Source organism: Panthera leo, chromosome B2, assembly GCF_018350215.1.
Source record: "Panthera leo isolate Ple1 chromosome B2, P.leo_Ple1_pat1.1, whole genome shotgun sequence".
In the NCBI taxonomy this organism is placed as follows: domain Eukaryota; kingdom Metazoa; phylum Chordata; class Mammalia; order Carnivora; family Felidae; genus Panthera; species Panthera leo.
Window position 1 is genome coordinate 33347655 of NC_056683.1, and position 16581 is coordinate 33364235.

The 16581-nt window shown below is 40.2% G+C and overlaps 1 protein-coding gene across 5 annotated transcripts in view; it reads left to right on the forward strand.

Moving 5' to 3' along the window:
• Positions 1–16581, forward strand: part of ANKS1A (ankyrin repeat and sterile alpha motif domain containing 1A) — a 179091-nt gene that overhangs the window by 656 nt on the left and 161854 nt on the right. The gene's annotated exons all lie outside the window — the stretch shown is intronic.

Consider the following 16581-nt stretch of genomic DNA (forward strand, 5'->3'; position numbering starts at 1 on the left):
ATGCAGAAACTCCCACGCCTTGCAGAATCCCACCGCTCCCCCCGGAGGAAATTCTCTTGGCTCCCTTCTTTTGGGAACTTGGAACCTTCCACCCTGCTCCGCAGGACCTGGCTTTTGTTGTTGATACTAAAATTGTGTCTGGATTTATCACGTTCAGAGTGGTGTTCTTTTAGCCCCTCTTGTGCTTGCAGCTCAAATTCTAGTTCGTTGTCGGGAGCCTCATTGGATCAGTCTCTTAAGTGGCATATGCGAGATTCATCAAGGGGGTTACTCATCAAGAAACAAAGCTTTAGGAAAATCTGTTTAGGAAACTTAGGGGTGCTTTAAACTTTTCTGAGATCTGTTGTTAAAATAAACACTTGAATCCGGAGCTGGTAAGGATGGAGAGAGAAAGGTCACTTTTGTGTGGCTTGGAGGGGGGATTGGAGGTACTTTGTCAGTGTGAGTAAAATGTGTTGGTTCAGCAGCACTTTCATAGCCTGTTTTCTTTTCCTTCCTTGTTCTTTTGAGGTTTTTACGAAGTGGAAGTTCATTTAGAAATGGCTTCGTTGGCTTTTGTTCCCCATTGGTTTTTGTAACTTCAGTTTGAGTGAGTTTGGACCAAAGAAGCCCAGGGCTCTAATAAATTGTTAGGTATGAAGCACTGAGTACAGACCCAGGTCTACACAGAAGATTTTCAAAAGCGGCATAGGAGAACTCTCCCCATGAGTTCTTTTTTGGGAGGTTAAAACCAGTGCTGTTTGCCGCAGTTTCTCCAGTCCCTAGGGCAATGCTGTCGCACAGTTGGTACCTAGGATTCATTGAATGAATAAAAGTTATCGATTAGAGGATGACAAATTTCTAAATAGAGTGATGGTTGTACTCGCTGTGATTGTTAGTAGTTCAGCAAAAGGAGACAGAACTTAGGGGATGAGATGGAGATTATGACTTCTAGGAGGAGGACTTCAGGTGGCTTTGAAGGATGTGAGGATATAGATAGGTGACGTACAGTGAGACCATTCCAGGTTGGCAAGCTATGGTCAGAGGCATAGAAGCAGGAAAAAGACTTGTTTGGTGCTACTGGGGCACTAGAAGAACTTCCTGCCGGCAGTCTTGAGTTTTTGGGCATGATAAAACGTAATAATGAATGGGTACATTTCCATCCTTTAGAGTGATGTAGTCTTTCTTCGTATGTTTATAGTCTCAGTCCCTAGATCAGTGCCTCGCAACTCAAACGTACTTTGGATGCATGCATTGGGTTTTGAATCTTATCAGGATTACTTTGATATTTCTGCACTTCTGATATCTGAGAGATGAGAGAAAGACCATACATGTTCCAAGTGCCAGTCTCTAATCAGGTGAATAATGTAGCATTTGGAGGTTTGCCAGAAGATACCTTAACCCCTTGTATATCCTGCTGAAGTGAGAAACTTGCACATGTCTCCCACCTTTTCCAAGTACAGGTCAAATTGCTCTTAGGCTCACACTTCAGAGACTGTTAACATTTTGCTGAGGATTTAGCTGCCGTGTAGTTAAGCAAGACTAGGAAATCTTTGTTTACCACAGTGTTTTTACTTTTGGCCTCATGCTAGTAAGCTCAGTCTCTGTCCTGAAGTGTGGATGTGTCTCCACACCCTTGCGTAAGACAGCTGATTCCTGACTTGCTCTCCTGTCTCTTATAGAGATGGTAGATGGCCTAAGAGCTGCCCTAACCTCTCATCCTTGTGATTCTTAGGGGCAGGGAGGATCTGCACCAATAGTTACACTAGGTGTGTCATTAATTAGAGGTGATTCTGGCTCAACCTAGTGAAAGATCTCTGAGCAAATGATACTATGTATTTAAATAGTCCCTAGGTCAGCATGTCCTCCCTTTTTAGGTTTGGAAATTGTAGAGGTAGGTTCCCTATGCCCACCCTCCACACCTCAAGGACCCTTAACGGGAGCTAGGGAATTGTAGCTTTAGATCTAGCCTTTGCATTAACTGCCATATCCCACCCCCACTAGTACTGTCAACTGTAACCTATGTTTGTCCAGCTGTTTGAGTGACCAAGTAAAGCTGGCAAGAATAAGAGCTTACAGCTGCATTGGATATAAATGTTCCAAACCACATGTGTGTTTGTTCATCTACTTATGACCAACCCCCCCAACCGACCCCTCCCCCCGCCATTTCCACAGAGGGTTTGTGCTGATTCTGAAACTACAAAATGCCCCTTCTCTTACCCCATGGCTTTTCTCTTACACTTCTTGGGCTTAGGTCTTAACTTCTTACAGCCCTCCCTAATGACCCTAATACACACAGATCTCTCAGGCTTCTACTTCTTTGGAACCCATCATCTGTAGTGTGCAGTAATTCACTGGCTCATTCTTTATTTGTCTGGCTTTCATAGTTTATTGCACTGGCCTGTCAGTATAATGTTGACGTGCAGTAACCCTCACCCATTGAGAATATCCCTGAGAATCAGAAAGTCAGCAAAAACTTCTACTAGGAAAACAAAAAGTTGTTATAAACTTCATGTCTTTCTGACCTTTTCTTCTTTACTGCACATTTATTCAGAGGCAGTGTAGTATTACACTTAAGAACACTTGTTCTTGGGGCGCCTGGGTGGCTCAGTTGGTTGAGCATCTGACTTCCGGCTCAGGTCATGATCTCACCATTCGGGAGTTCGATCCCTGCGTTGGGCTGCGTGCTGACAGCTCAAAGCCTGGAGCCTGTTACAGATTCTCTGTCTCCCTCTCTCTCTGCCCCTCCCCCACTCATTCTCTCTTTCACTCTCTATCTCACTCTCACTCTCTCAAAAAGAAAAAGACTACTTGTTCTGTAGTCAGACTGCCTGAATTCATAGAGTACTGCCATCACCGACTAGCTGCTTGATTTTATTACAAATTACTCAACCACTTGGAGCCTCAATTTCTCCATCTGTAAAATGGGGATAATATTGTTTGCTTTATAGGTATCACCTTAGATAATGTGTGTAAGACACTTCCCACACTTTCTGGCACATTGTAAATGCTCACTATTCGCCATCCTCAGTTCAGCACATACAGTTTTGCCATGCTGCCCCTGGTAGGTGCAAAGTACCAGGCTAGACATATTTTAAATGGTGTTCTTTCACACTTGGGTATGCGTTTTCCAGGTCATGGCAGATTAGAAGCTGTAAATAAGAGAGAACGTGCTTAGGTAGGCACATTAGTGCTATTCATTTACCTAGTGTTTACCCATTTTCTACTTTTGTGCCAGGCTGATTGCTACATGCCTTGCAAAGTTTATCTCAGACCTGGCACAGAATAGGTACTTTATCAAAATCAGTCCCTCTCCTGATACATGGTCTGTTTCCAGGGTTTATAGTAGTAGGATTTGTCTGTGTGACTGATTGACAAAATAAGAGACAGAAAAAGCGATTAAAATCTATCCTAGCTTTTCCCATCCTCAGTAATTTGAGACTATTAACATAGATGTGCATAGCCCTACACACTTGCATAGGCCCCAAGCATTGTTGTACTAGATCTTAGTGCTGTAATTTCTGTTTATTATGACTCTTAGCCATCAAATAAGTTATATGCAATAGAGCATGTTAATGAAAGAAGGAAAAACATATTTTAGTTTTTTATCCAAGATGATTCAAATATAATTTTTGTTACTTAAAGTAGATTATTTAGAAAGCATAGTTATCTGAAATGTCTAGTCCTAGAGTGGTTCCGGATGGCATGGATTTTACTTTACATAATAGTATCTCCTTTTCTGATTGTTGAACAAATGCATGCCTTCAGTTGGTAGCTTGGGACAAGCGCTGTGTTAAACATCATTTTAACTCATGGTATTTTTCAGCCCTGGACGCACATTGTCATGGAACGTAGAGTTTGATATGTTGATGCTTTTAGTGAAACTGTTGATTTCCAGGAAAGCAAATTCTATTAGAGACCGTAAGATTTGGGTTAGAAGTGAATTCTATCAACTAAAGGGCAAAAAGGCCTGAAAAAAGAAAATGTTACAAGAAATCATCATATATCGACTTAAACTTTTATTGAGTTTTGAGCTAAATACTGATGTATGTGAAAGGTGTAAAGTAAAATGCATTCCTGAGGGTTCAGAAGCACAGAGAAACTAAACCAAAGGCTAGGACTGAGGAGTAGATGTGTCATAGTTTAGGAACATTCTATATTTAATTTCTCAAGCATGAGAAGAGTAAGAACAGAAGAAGCCAAGGAGGCTTACTGGAGAAATCGGAAAATGTATAGACAGTAGCAATAAATGTAGCTATAAACTAGTTTTTATTCTACCAGTTGAGGTGAGGAGGGAGACTATCCAGAAATCACCACGAGTTTCCCAAAAATATGAAAAATTTTTTTGAAATAAGGAATGAAGAATGAAAGCTTTTGAAAAATGGACCCCACTTTGGGGACAATAGAAAGTTCTTCCAATGTCAGAAGACAATGACAACCTATTCATTGTTTTTAAGAAAGATTCCTAAATTTATGTAAGTAATTCACACTCAAAAGAAAAAAAAGTGTTTAACAAAACCATCCCATTAAAATGGTCCTTCATTCACTCCCCAGAATGGATGTATAGCTTGTAAACTGTAATGACATGACAGCTTTTCTCTCACTGCCTTCCTGCAGTGCCAGATTTCTTTTGAATATGCCTAATTTGAGCAAATGATTTTAACATCCTAAGAGGACAACAGCATTCTACGATGTTGATGTGAGGTCCTGAAGCAGGATCTCATGGACATGTGTGATCTAAGTTCTGGTTCTTTCCAAGAGAACGCAACAAAACAAACCAACAAAACACAACTATCCATTAGGATAACAGTTTTCTTGATATTACACTAAAGCTTTTCAATTCCTTAAAAATGATTTTTAAAGAACTTTTTTTTTTTAAATGCTTATTTTTGAGATAGTGCAAGAGACAGAGTGCAAGCGGCGGAGGAGCAGACGGAGGGAGACACAGAATCTGAAGCGGGCTCCAGGCTCTGAGCTGTCAGCACAGAGCCTGATGCGGGGCTCGAACTCATGAACCGTGAGATCATGACCTGAGCCGAAGTCAGATGCTTAACCGACTGAGCCACTCAGGCGCCTCAAGAACTTTTTAATATACCTCTTTTAAGTATGATTTTATTGGGATAGCAGCCCTTTTATTTTGGAATTGCTGTACATTTTTGTTTTCTTTAAAGCAGACTATGATTTTATGTGGTTATTTTGTGCCTAAAAATCTAGAGAGTTACTAATCTTAAACGAGTAGGGCGTGTAAGTGTAGAAAAAGATTTAGGGGCACCTGGGTGGCTCAGTCGGTTAATTAAGCGTCTGACTTCAGCTCAAGTCATGACCTCGCGGTTTGTGGGTTCGAGCCCTGCATTAGGCTCTGTGTTGACAGCTCAGAGCCTGGAGCCTGCTTCAGATTCTGTATCTCCCTCTCTCTCTCTCTGCCCCTCCCCTGCTTGTGCTCTGTCTCTGTCTCTCAAAAATAAATAAACATTTTTAAAAAAGAAAAGAAAAAGGTAATTTTACATAAGTTTGAAAAGTCAGACATCTCTCCCTTTTTCTGAATTCTCCAATTGAAGTTCAGTTTTTACTGTCTTAGTTACAAAAATTAGAGACTGGAAACAGTGAAACAGTCTTGTGGTTGGAAGAATTTGATTTGTAGCCAGTCAGCTTCAGTATGTTCACTTGTCCTGGGAGATTATGGTCCCAGTGAAAGTTGCATCCTTGGCCAGAAAAATCCCTTCTGAAGGTTTTTTTCCCCTTGGTTTGTTCACCCTCAACAGCTGTGAAATTTGGCTTGCAAAAGGAAGTCAAGGCTATTTCTACCCTAGTTTTCAGTAGGGAAAGTAAATTACTGGGTTTTATAGCCCAGAGACACCAAGGAAACCCCAAAAGTAGATAGTGGAGAGTTTGTTCTTGGAAATGTCAGGCTCTCCTGTGGGTAGGAACTTGGTCTCTTCTGGACAGCCCTCAGAAAATGTTCCCCACACTGATTTCCAAAAGATTACTGGGAGATTTTCTGTGGTATAGAAAATTATATTGTTACATTCGTAGAACATCTTCAAATAACTTTGGTGTGGTTAGAGTTAATGGTAGTAATACTAGAAATTATATGTTATGGCTTCATATTTATCCTTTCTTAGTAATTTGTAGATCAAGTTTGTTTAGTTTACAAATCAAAAAAGAGTTTTTAAAACAAGTCAGTCGTCTCTGCTTTACTTGTGATGTTATTACTGCTATTAAAAATGGTGGAGATGATCCAGGAAGCAGAACTGCCCTGTGGATTACTTAACTGACGAGGCCTTAGCATGGCTGCCGAAGGTCAGACTCTGACCCAACTCTGCCTTGTGAGTTAGTCAAGTTACATAACCTCTCTGAGCATCTGTGTCTTCATATGTATAATGGGCCTGGGATAGTATCTACTTCCTGAAGCAGCATCACGTGAGCTAAAATATGGAAGGCACATAATGCCTGGTAAACCTTGGCTGCTGAAACCTTCTGATGGGAGCCCAGTGCTTTGCCACCTTTGATAAACTGGAATGGTAATCTTGTTGTTAAGGACATATTTTATATTGATGCTGCTTTAAAAGTTATAATAATTGATAGCAGGACCTCCCAACCTTTTCAAATGTGAGTCCCATTTTTAGAAGCCTAAACATGGTAATGGTGGCAGGGTACAGACTGATACAGGTCTACAGTGTTTTGTCTGAGACATTGGGGTTTAGTATCCAGAATTTTGGGGTTGTTGAAGAGTCCTAGTGAGCCCCTAGTGGAATCTGGGTCAACAGTCTGAAACATTGTATCCCTGCAGTGACATCTGTCAATATTCACACTAAAGGGGATAAATATGAAGTATGTTTAGGGCAGGTTTTGCACCTAAACAAGTTTGCCAGTAACTTTTAAAAATCTATTTTCAGGAATTTTTGGGTATCTGAATTCTAAATAAGGGATTATGGACCTCTACATTTAGTATAGAAAAATTGCCAGACACATGAAAGCACAAAGAAGAAAATAAAATCATCTGTAATCCCACCACCTAAAAGAGTTAGCTGTTGCAATTTTCATGTACATTCTTTGGTCTTTTTTCTATACAAAAAAAAAATATAATACAATATAATATAATATAATATAATATAATATGTAAATATATATAATAAATTTTTTTACTAGAAATGACACTGTTCTGTACATACTTTGCCTCAAATTTTCACTTAATGTATTATAAACAACTTTCATTTTCTCTTCAACCTCATTTTAAATGAGTAAGTGGTATTCCATAGTGTGTATGAACTGTAATTATTGAATCCCTTCTTTGCCATTAGTTAGGAGTTTGTTTTTAGTTTTCTGCTGTTGGAACAGCATTGGCATATGTAATCTTGTAGATAAGATTGTGTGCACATTTGTGCTTATAACATTTTATGTACTGAGAACAGTAGATGTAGTTTGAGTATTCAACTGTGACGAGACTTACATATGCAATTGTATTTGACGACTCTTATAATAAGAGTTACATCTTCTGGGTCCTTCTGATTGGGAAGTAATGTATTGATCTATGGCCGCTAATGCTACTTCTATTTAGAAAGTTACTTTTGTGCAGGCATAGGATTTTTAATGGTCAAGTTGGGACCTCTCAGGTCCTTCTTCAGAGGCTAATGTTTAGAAGAGGGCCATTAATAACACACAATGCATTGAGCAATATGCTTGAAGCAGAATGAGACAAAAGCCATTTTCTTTTGTTGTTCTAGCTTTTATTTTGGGAAATTTCAAACATACAGAAATCAAGAGAATAAAATAATGACACCTCACATACCTTATGTACTCATAAAACAATTATCAGCTTATGGCCAATTTTGTTTCTTTTTATCACCCCACAACTAAATTATTATTGTTATTATTTTAAATTTTATTTGAGAGAGAGAGAGAGAGAGAAGGGAAGAGAGAGAATGCAAGCAGGGGAGAAGAGCAGAGGGGGAGAGAGAGAGAGGGAGAGGGAGGGAGGGAGTGAGAGAGAAAGAAACTCAAGCAGCTCCATCCCCAGCACAGAAAGCTTGACATTGGGCTTGATCTCACAATTGTGAGATCATGACCTGAGCTGAAATCAAGAGTCAGATGCTTAACTGCCACGCAGGCACCCACTCCCCCTGCTGCAACGAAATTATTTTGAAGAGAGGCCTATATATCATATTACTTAAGCACATATTTTTAAAAGATAAAGATTTCTTTAAAAAAATATTCACAATACCGTTATCACATCTAAAAAAATGGCAATTCCTTAAAATCATCAAATGTTTAGTTAGGGTTCAAATTTTCCATATTGTCTAAAATATTTTGTATTTTCCAGTTGGTTTGTTCAAGTCTGTAAACACCTTGTATTCATTTGATATATCTTTTAGTCTCTTTAAATCTGTGGGTTTCATCTCTGTCATTTTTCTTTCCAGTGTATTTGAAAGAAAAGGGGCATTTGCCCCATTTCCCATAGTCCGGGTTTTGCTGATTGCATCTCTGATGTGTCATTTAACATGTTCATCTGTCCCCTGTATTGCCTATAAGCTGGAAATTGGATCTAGAGACTTGATCTGATTCAGGTTCAATTTTTTTGACAGGATTTCTTCCTCGGGGTGTTGTGTGCTTCCTTCAGTTGAGTCTTTCTTTTTTTCTTTTTCTAAATATTTATTTATTTTTTGGAGCACGCAAGTGGGGGAAGGGTAGAGAGGGGGAAGCGGGCTCTGTGCTGAAAGGCTGACATCAGCAATCCCAGTGTGGGGCTCAAACTCAGGAACCGGGAGGTCATGACCTGAGCTAAAGTCAGATGCTCAGCTGATTGAGCCACCCAAGTGTCCTGAGTCTTTCTTTCTTGTGATGGTGGCAGCCATTGAAGATCACTGCCTAGACGATGACTTCATTAAGAGTTTGCAAAATGGTGATATTTCATTTCTATTTTACGTTCTTCACTTATTACCTGGAATACTTTTTAGAGAGAAACCTCCTGTTACCAACTACTTGGTTATCCTGGGATACAGTTTGCTCACAAAAGATGAGTTGAATGCCTGATTCTTTTCTGTTCTTTACCAGTTTTCAGATCCATTTGGTTTCCTAGTAGTCTTCAGTGGTGTCTAATGAGGTTTTTTTTTTTTTTTTTTTTTTTGTAAATATCATTAGGAACTCATATATTTAAACATATTTATGCTTCAGTAAAACCTCTTAAAAATGTGCTCTGAGATATTTAGACTAAGAATTTTATTTTACTATGAAAAGCAGTTGAATTGGTTTATAATGAAGTGGTGTTGTGTGTGTTTGTGTATTTTACTTGACTGATATTTCTACTCAGAGTCCCCCCCCCCCCCCCATTTGTGCTGGTTCATCTGGCAATTTGCAAATCAAGTGTTCTAATCCTTGAGAGTATAGATTAGTTCAGCTAGCTTCCAATCTTTTTTCTCTTTTTAAGTTTCCTGCTGGCCATAGATGGCCCTATAGATGCCAAAAGACTTTAAAAGCATGCTTGAGGGACTTGAGTAACCAAATTCCTTAGGTAGTACTTATGGAAGACCAACTTTAAATAGTGTTTTCCCACCAGCTTTATGGGCTGACTCTAGATAAGAATCTAGATCTGTTAAGCTGACTTGTTACTTAGATTATTCAGTCTTATTTGTTACTCTGAATATGTTTCATGGTGTTACTCTTTTTACATAAACATTGAAGAGTGAGTTGAACTGTCTTTTATTAAGTATACTAAGCACATTTCTCTCTGTACTTACTGTTGATTTCTAATTTAGGCATTGGGAGTTCCCATTCACAGCTCTGATTTTGAGTTCCTGTTCTGACATCTGTGCATTTCTTTTCTTGGTTTGGAGCTATATACAAAATATACACAAAAGCATTTTTTTGTTGTTGTTACATTTTATTCATTGGTTTTTTATGCTTGGAGTACAGGTGGGAGGTTTGGGTCTGGGTCCTTCTGCCTTGGCCCAGATTCCCCCGTTGACTAGCCATACAAATACTACATTATAGAGTCAATTTAAAAGTGATAAAAGCAGGGGCGCCTGGGTGGCTTAGTTGGTTAAGCATCCAACTCTTGATTTCAGCTCAGGTTATGATCTCACGATTTGTGGAATTGAGCCCCCACATTGGGCTCAGTGCTGGCAGTGTGGAGCCTGCTTGGGATTCTCACTCTCTCCCTCTGCCCCTCTCCCCTGCTCATTCTCTCTGTCTCAAAATAGATAAATACGTTTTTTTTAAGTGATAAAAGCAGCACATGGAACCACTTATTTTTTCTTTTTGATAGTTGTTGGGACAGTCAGGGCTCTACTTTAGAGAGATTTTGGCCTCTATTAGGCAGTGAGAGCATCCAGCACCATTATACTGACGGATTTCACAGCACTTTTATGTGGGGCTCTCACCTTCTTTTAAGAGCATTTTCATTAGTTAAGATGAAAAAATAAAAGTAAAAGTAAGAGGGGGCACCTGGGTGGCTCAGTTGGTTAAGCGTCCAACTCTTGGTTTCGGCTCAGGTCATGATCTCACGGTTCATGGGTTTGAGCCCCACATGGGGCTGTCAGCGTAGAACCTGCTTGGTATTCTGTCTCCCTCTCTCTCTGCCCTTCCCCCCGCTCACTCTCTACTTCTCTCAAAAATAAATAAATATTAAAAAGAATACAAGTAAGAGAAATATACTGAACTTCTTTACTCAGAATGGAAAATGTAGCTGAAAACACTGAAGCTTCATAGTGCCAAGCAGGTATCAACACCGTTGAGTTGGCTGGTGCATGATTCTTGCAAGACTGCGGCTGTAGCTCTGTCTCCACGTGGTGGGGTCTGTCCTTTGTCGTGACTACACCATGTGCTTATCCCTGCCAGTGATGACTAGCGGCAACGTGATGTATGGGCTGAGTCAGTCCTTTTACTGTGACTGGAAAAGCAGCTCCAAATGTGTATACCATTAATAATACCAGTAGTCAGCATTTATTAAGCATTCACTGATACTGGATAAGTAGCATTGATTTTTACATTTGGAAGGTACGATCGAGTGCTTGTCTTTACGAGGATTAAGTAAGAAAAAAAATTTTAGGTTTATTTATTTTGAGAGAGAGAGGGAGGGAGGGAGAGATTGAGAGAGAGAGAGAGAGAGAGAGAGAGAGAGAGAGAGAGAATCCCAAGCAGGCTTCATGCTATCAGCACAGAGCCTGATGTGGGGTGTGAGATCTCATGTTTGTGAGATCATGACCTCTGAGCCCAGATCAAGAGTCCGATGCTTAACCGATTGAGCCACCCAGGCGCCCCATGAAAGTAAAATTTTTTCTTGTCCATCCTTCTGTACATTTTGCAACTTTCAGCTTTGCTTATGTAGATCTCCTAATTACAACTGTTTTCAGTCATAGCAAAAGTTTAAAATCTCAGGGATTTTAATTTCTTTGAGGAACATTCTATTTTTCTTAAAATTTTTAATGTTTTCTTTTGAGAGGCAGAATGCGAGCAGGAAAGGGGAAGAGAGAGAGGGAGACGCAGATTCCAAAGCAGGCTCGAGGCTCCGAGCTGTCAGCACAGAGCCCAATATGGAGCTCAAATCCATGAACTGCGAGATTGTGATCTGAGCCCAAGACAGAGACTTAAGCAACTGAGCCACCCAGGTGCCCTGAGTAACATTCTGTTTTTAAAATTTGAAAAGTCTCTATTCTTACCTCTGAAAGGTAGGAAAAGTGGTACTGTTATTTAAGGTGTTAGCTGTTACAGAGAACACAAGCTAATTTGGAGGTGGCACTTTATTTAACCTTAGAAAGATCGTTCTTCTTTTTTCTTTTTTAAAGATTTCTTGACTCTTATTTATTTAAAAATAATTTTTTTACATTTATTTATTTTTGAGAGACAAAGAGAGACAGAGCACAAGTCAGGGAGGGTCAGAGAGAGAGGGAGACACAGAACCCAGAGCAGGCTCCAGGCTCTGAGCTGTCAGCACAGAGCCTGATGTGGAGCTTAAACTCACAAACTGTGAGTGAGATCATGACCCGAGCTGAAGTTGGATGCTTAACCAACTGAGCCACCCAAGCACCCCTATTTTATTTTACTTTTTAAGGTTTACTTATTTATTTTGAGAGACAGGGAGAGAGAGAATCCCAAGCAGGCTGTCACTTACCATGAGATCATGACCTGAGCCGAAATCAAGTCAGAGTCAGATGCTTCACTGCCTGAGCCACCCAGGCACCCCAGAAGGAAACTTCTTTAAAGGAATTTTCTGCCTATATCAGAACCCATTTTGTTTGAGTGAACCAACCTATTGACTTTGTTTTCCTTTCGCCTGAATAAGCAGTCATTGTGATTTTCTTTTGCTCTCTTTAAACACAATCCATTTCTCCAATAATTTTTCCTTTTGAATTATAGTCAAGACCTTCTTAAAAGAAGTTCAATAACCAGGAAAGCTTGCAAAACAGATCAGTTCAGGGCTGTTTACTTGAATCACTTCAAGATTCTTAGGCTTTCTTGTGTTTGTTTTTAGATCTTTAGCTCTTGGCTGGGCCTGGAGAGGAGCCCCAGTCCTGGCTTTGTTTTTAACTATTGGTCCATTGTGTCCCACTCTTCCTCTGATCCAGCTTGATGAAGCCTGAGCATTGATACTTGTCCTGGTTGGGTCCAGCTACCTGAATCTTGCTTCTTCCGGTTGCCCCACAGCCGTGATAAAACTTGCAAAAGTCAGCCCATATTGCTGTATCTGAGGTAGTTAACTCATAAGTTAATTCACAACAGCTCAGAGTTGTTGCCATAGTTGTAGGTGGGTATGTACACGTGTATTTGGAAGGGGGATAGTTTTACTTCTTGAGCACTTAATACTTTGTGTCAAGAACTTTACATCTGTATATTCTCAGTTTACCTTTATAGTATGCCTAGTAGATAATTATCGTCATTCCCATTTTACAGATGAAGAAGTCAAGGTTCAGGGACAGGTTCAAGTCCAGGGCCACACAGAGGGGTACAAAGCCAGGAGTCTCTCTGGCTCCCAAACTGTTGCTTATAAAGCACTACATGTGACCACTTGGAGAATTGTCTCTTTGGATGAGATTCAAACATCACTCGCTATATGCTTAGGTAATATTTTACCAAAAAAGATGAATGAGGGATTTATTTATTTTAATGTAATAGTTGCTTTTATAACACCTACTTTGTGTCATACAGTGTTCTAAGCACTTTACAAATATGATCTCATGTTGTCCTCATGCTGTCCCTTTGGGGAAGGCACTAGCATTGTTGCCATTTTATTGATGAGGATACTGAAGCACAGAGAAGTCATGTAGCTTTGTCCCAGGTGGTAAGCCAGGAAATGGTGCAGCTTGGTTTTGGTTTTGAACCCAGGCAGACTGGCTTCGGAGTCCTTGCTCTTAGTTTTTAGGCAACTGGGGATTCTTTTTTTGATTCAAGAATGTAACACAAAATCCCTTTGGAACACTTGACCTAAAGTAAAAGGCTTATTTTCAAAGAAATCATTGGCAGTTTCCCTGGAATATAGGAACATTACGTGAGGGGAATGTCTTTAAATTTATGCCAAATAATATATTAGTTTAGAGGGTATAGGCGAATGCCCTGCAGCTCGTGAAGAGGGAAAAGCCTCCCATATCGCTTCTTTCAAGCTTTTCTTCTAGAAAATTCCCATCTTCCTCTCAAGCAGGTTAATGCGCTTTCAGGAATTTCATCTGTGAGAAAGCTCGGCATCCCTACTTCCCCAAGTTCAAAGTGATAAAGGTTTGTTTTGGACACATGACTGCCAGCTGTACCACCAAGGCCAAAGTGTGTGCAAGGGAAGTAAGTCTGAACAGTTGGTAAGAAACCAGAGACCTGTGTATTTGAAGTGATTTCGAATTTCTTGCTGCCCACACTGCTTTTTTTACAGTTCTCTCCCCCCCATCCCCCTCCCTCATTAGTGGTTTACGTCCAAATTTTAGACCTCAAATAATAATTAGTTTGTCCATAAAATGATTTCCAGAGAATATTGTCCGGCCGGTTCAAATGAGTGTTGATACTAATTTGAAGCCTGGGATTTAGGGACAGGGGGTGTTACTTTCCATAATCCTTGGCGCTTTAATCTTCACGATCCTGTGGTGTAGGTATTAGTGACCATTTCACTGATGAGATTTGGAGAGGTTAAGTGCCTTGCCCAGGACTGAGGCTTTGCATTTGGGCCTTTAGAGTCTGTTTTGTGTGGAGATCATGGCTACCAGGAAGAAAGCTGTTGAGTCCCCAGGTTGTGGAAGTGGAAGGAGAGTATAGCATTCTAGTTAAGCAGTTCTGAAAACACCTGTGGGTCCTATATGCTTAGCAGTAATAGAAGAGCTCTATTACTTTTTACCTACAAATGCAAATACCTCAGATATTGAAATTGGCAGAGATTCCAGAATTGCTCCTTTTTAATCTATTGCTGCCTCCATAATTGTATGTTTAAGACCTAGCTGGAGAATAGTTTTCTCATTAGTCACTTATCAGCAGCCCTTTTACCATCTTTAGCCGGCCCAGGGCAGGCTTTCAAAAAGATTTCTAAGTAAATGATCCAGGACTTGGTGCTTCATTTTAAAGTTTAACTGCTTTTTGTTTTTCCAGAGAGCGTGTATAAGAAATCAGGATCCAGTACTTTGACTCACTATGCTTTGTCAAATTGATAGAGCTGTCTTTTTCTTAATGTCTTTTCTTTACCCATGATGATGTGTTATGTTAGATGCATTGTCCTCAATTTCCATCACTTCAGCGTACCTCTTTTTTTTTTTTTAATTTTTTTTAACGTTTTATTTATTTTTGAGACAGAGACAAAGCATGAATGGGGGAGGGTCAGGGAGAGGGAGACACAGAATCTGAAACAGGCTCCAGGCTCTGAACAGAATCTGAAACAGCACAGAGCCTGACGCGGGGCTCGAACTCACGGACCATGAGATCAGGACCTGAGCCGAAGTCGGCCGCTTAACCGACTGAGCCACCCAGGCGCCCCTGCGTACCTCTTTTTAATACTTACTCTTTTGCCAACTATATCATTCATTTACAGAGGAGCCCAAGTAAACTTTAGCTCCTGCTCATTCAGTTGGTGGATATTTATGAAGACCTAATTCTTTTGAGTGGGTTTTCATAATCATTTAAAAATACCTATTGGGGGTGCATGGGGGGGTTCAGTCAGTTAAGCATCTGACTCTTGATTTTGGCTCAAGTTATGATTTTCTGTCCCCCTCTCTCTGCCCTTTCCCTGCTCATTCTCTCTTTCTCTCTCTCTCTCAAAATAAATAAATAAACATTTAAAAAAATACCTATGTTTGCTGATAGCAGTGCATATGTAATTGTAAGTTGTGTGTAAGCTTCTGGTACTAACAAAATGATCCAATAGCAGCTAAACCCAAGATTTGCTTTGTGTGTCAGGGGCAGAGGGGTGAGGTCCCATTGTAATCTATAAAATTGATTGCTTAGAACTTACGTGTTTTTTTATCTTGATACTGATGGCTTTCCAACTGGCTTATTGTGGGCTTTGGTTGTCATTCCAGTAAAACGATTTTCCCATGAACCACTTCTTTAAAAGTCAGATCACCAGGTAGAGATACGTTTTTGGTTTGGTTTTTTTTTGGTGAATTGAATCCACTGTGAGTTCAGACCACAAGTCTGGGTCTCTGAAAAAATGGGAATGTTATCTAAAAACCCAATGGCCACTGTTTTACTTGTTTACACACACACATTTTTTTGAATGCTTCCTATTGCTCAAGGTGTCATCTGATTTTCTTTTGGTGATGAAATAATGAGGTCATTGGAATCATATGATGACTCTGGCTGGCAACAGTTTTCCTCATTACCAGGTATGGGAGACTCGTGAGCCTTTGACACCTATAGGCTTTAACCTACTGCTTTTTGCCATAGTTTTGATCGTGGTTCACATTTGTTTTAATCTCTCAATGTCCACTTAGTATTTATGCTTAGAAGTTAGGATTGGTCTTTGGGTTCATGTGGCCATCTGGGTTTGAGTGGAACAAAAACTAAGTCTTGTTGCTCCTTCCTTCATGGGTTTTGATTTTAGCCTTGTACGTGTTGTTGTAGATTCTTGGACAAAATCTGTAAATTAAGTTTTAAGTTCTTCTTGTCCGTAGAGTTTTAGCTTGCTCTAGGTCTGTCTTGATCCTTGGGATCTGGAAAACACACAGGTCTCTTAGTTTTATCTAGTGTCTCCATGTGTGAACTCTGAAGAGAGGAGGACGTAGGTTAGACAGAAAATTCAATCCACAGGAAACATTGTCTCCAAGAACCTTCCTCCTTCTAAGTGCACACTGCCTCTGGGAAAGGGCATGGGAGAGCAGTCCCTCCGGGCCTTGTGCCTAGTACCAGCTCAGCCACGCTCTAGCTGAATGATCTTGGGAGTGTTTCTTACTTCACTTGCACCTCAGTTCCTCCATCCATAAAACAAGGCAATGTTTTTAGCATGCTTGCCAGGTGTCCTGAGGAAGGTGCATGAGAACATCTCAAAGCAGTTGCACAATCAGACTGTGGCTTACTGTCTTCTCACTGTGCACCAGAACTGGGCCAGGCCTTTTGTATACCTTGTGCAGAGGGTAGGTCAGGAGAGGAGGAGAGGAGGAGAGGTCTGTCCTCGCATCTCTGTGAGTAAGTGGGCCATTGCTC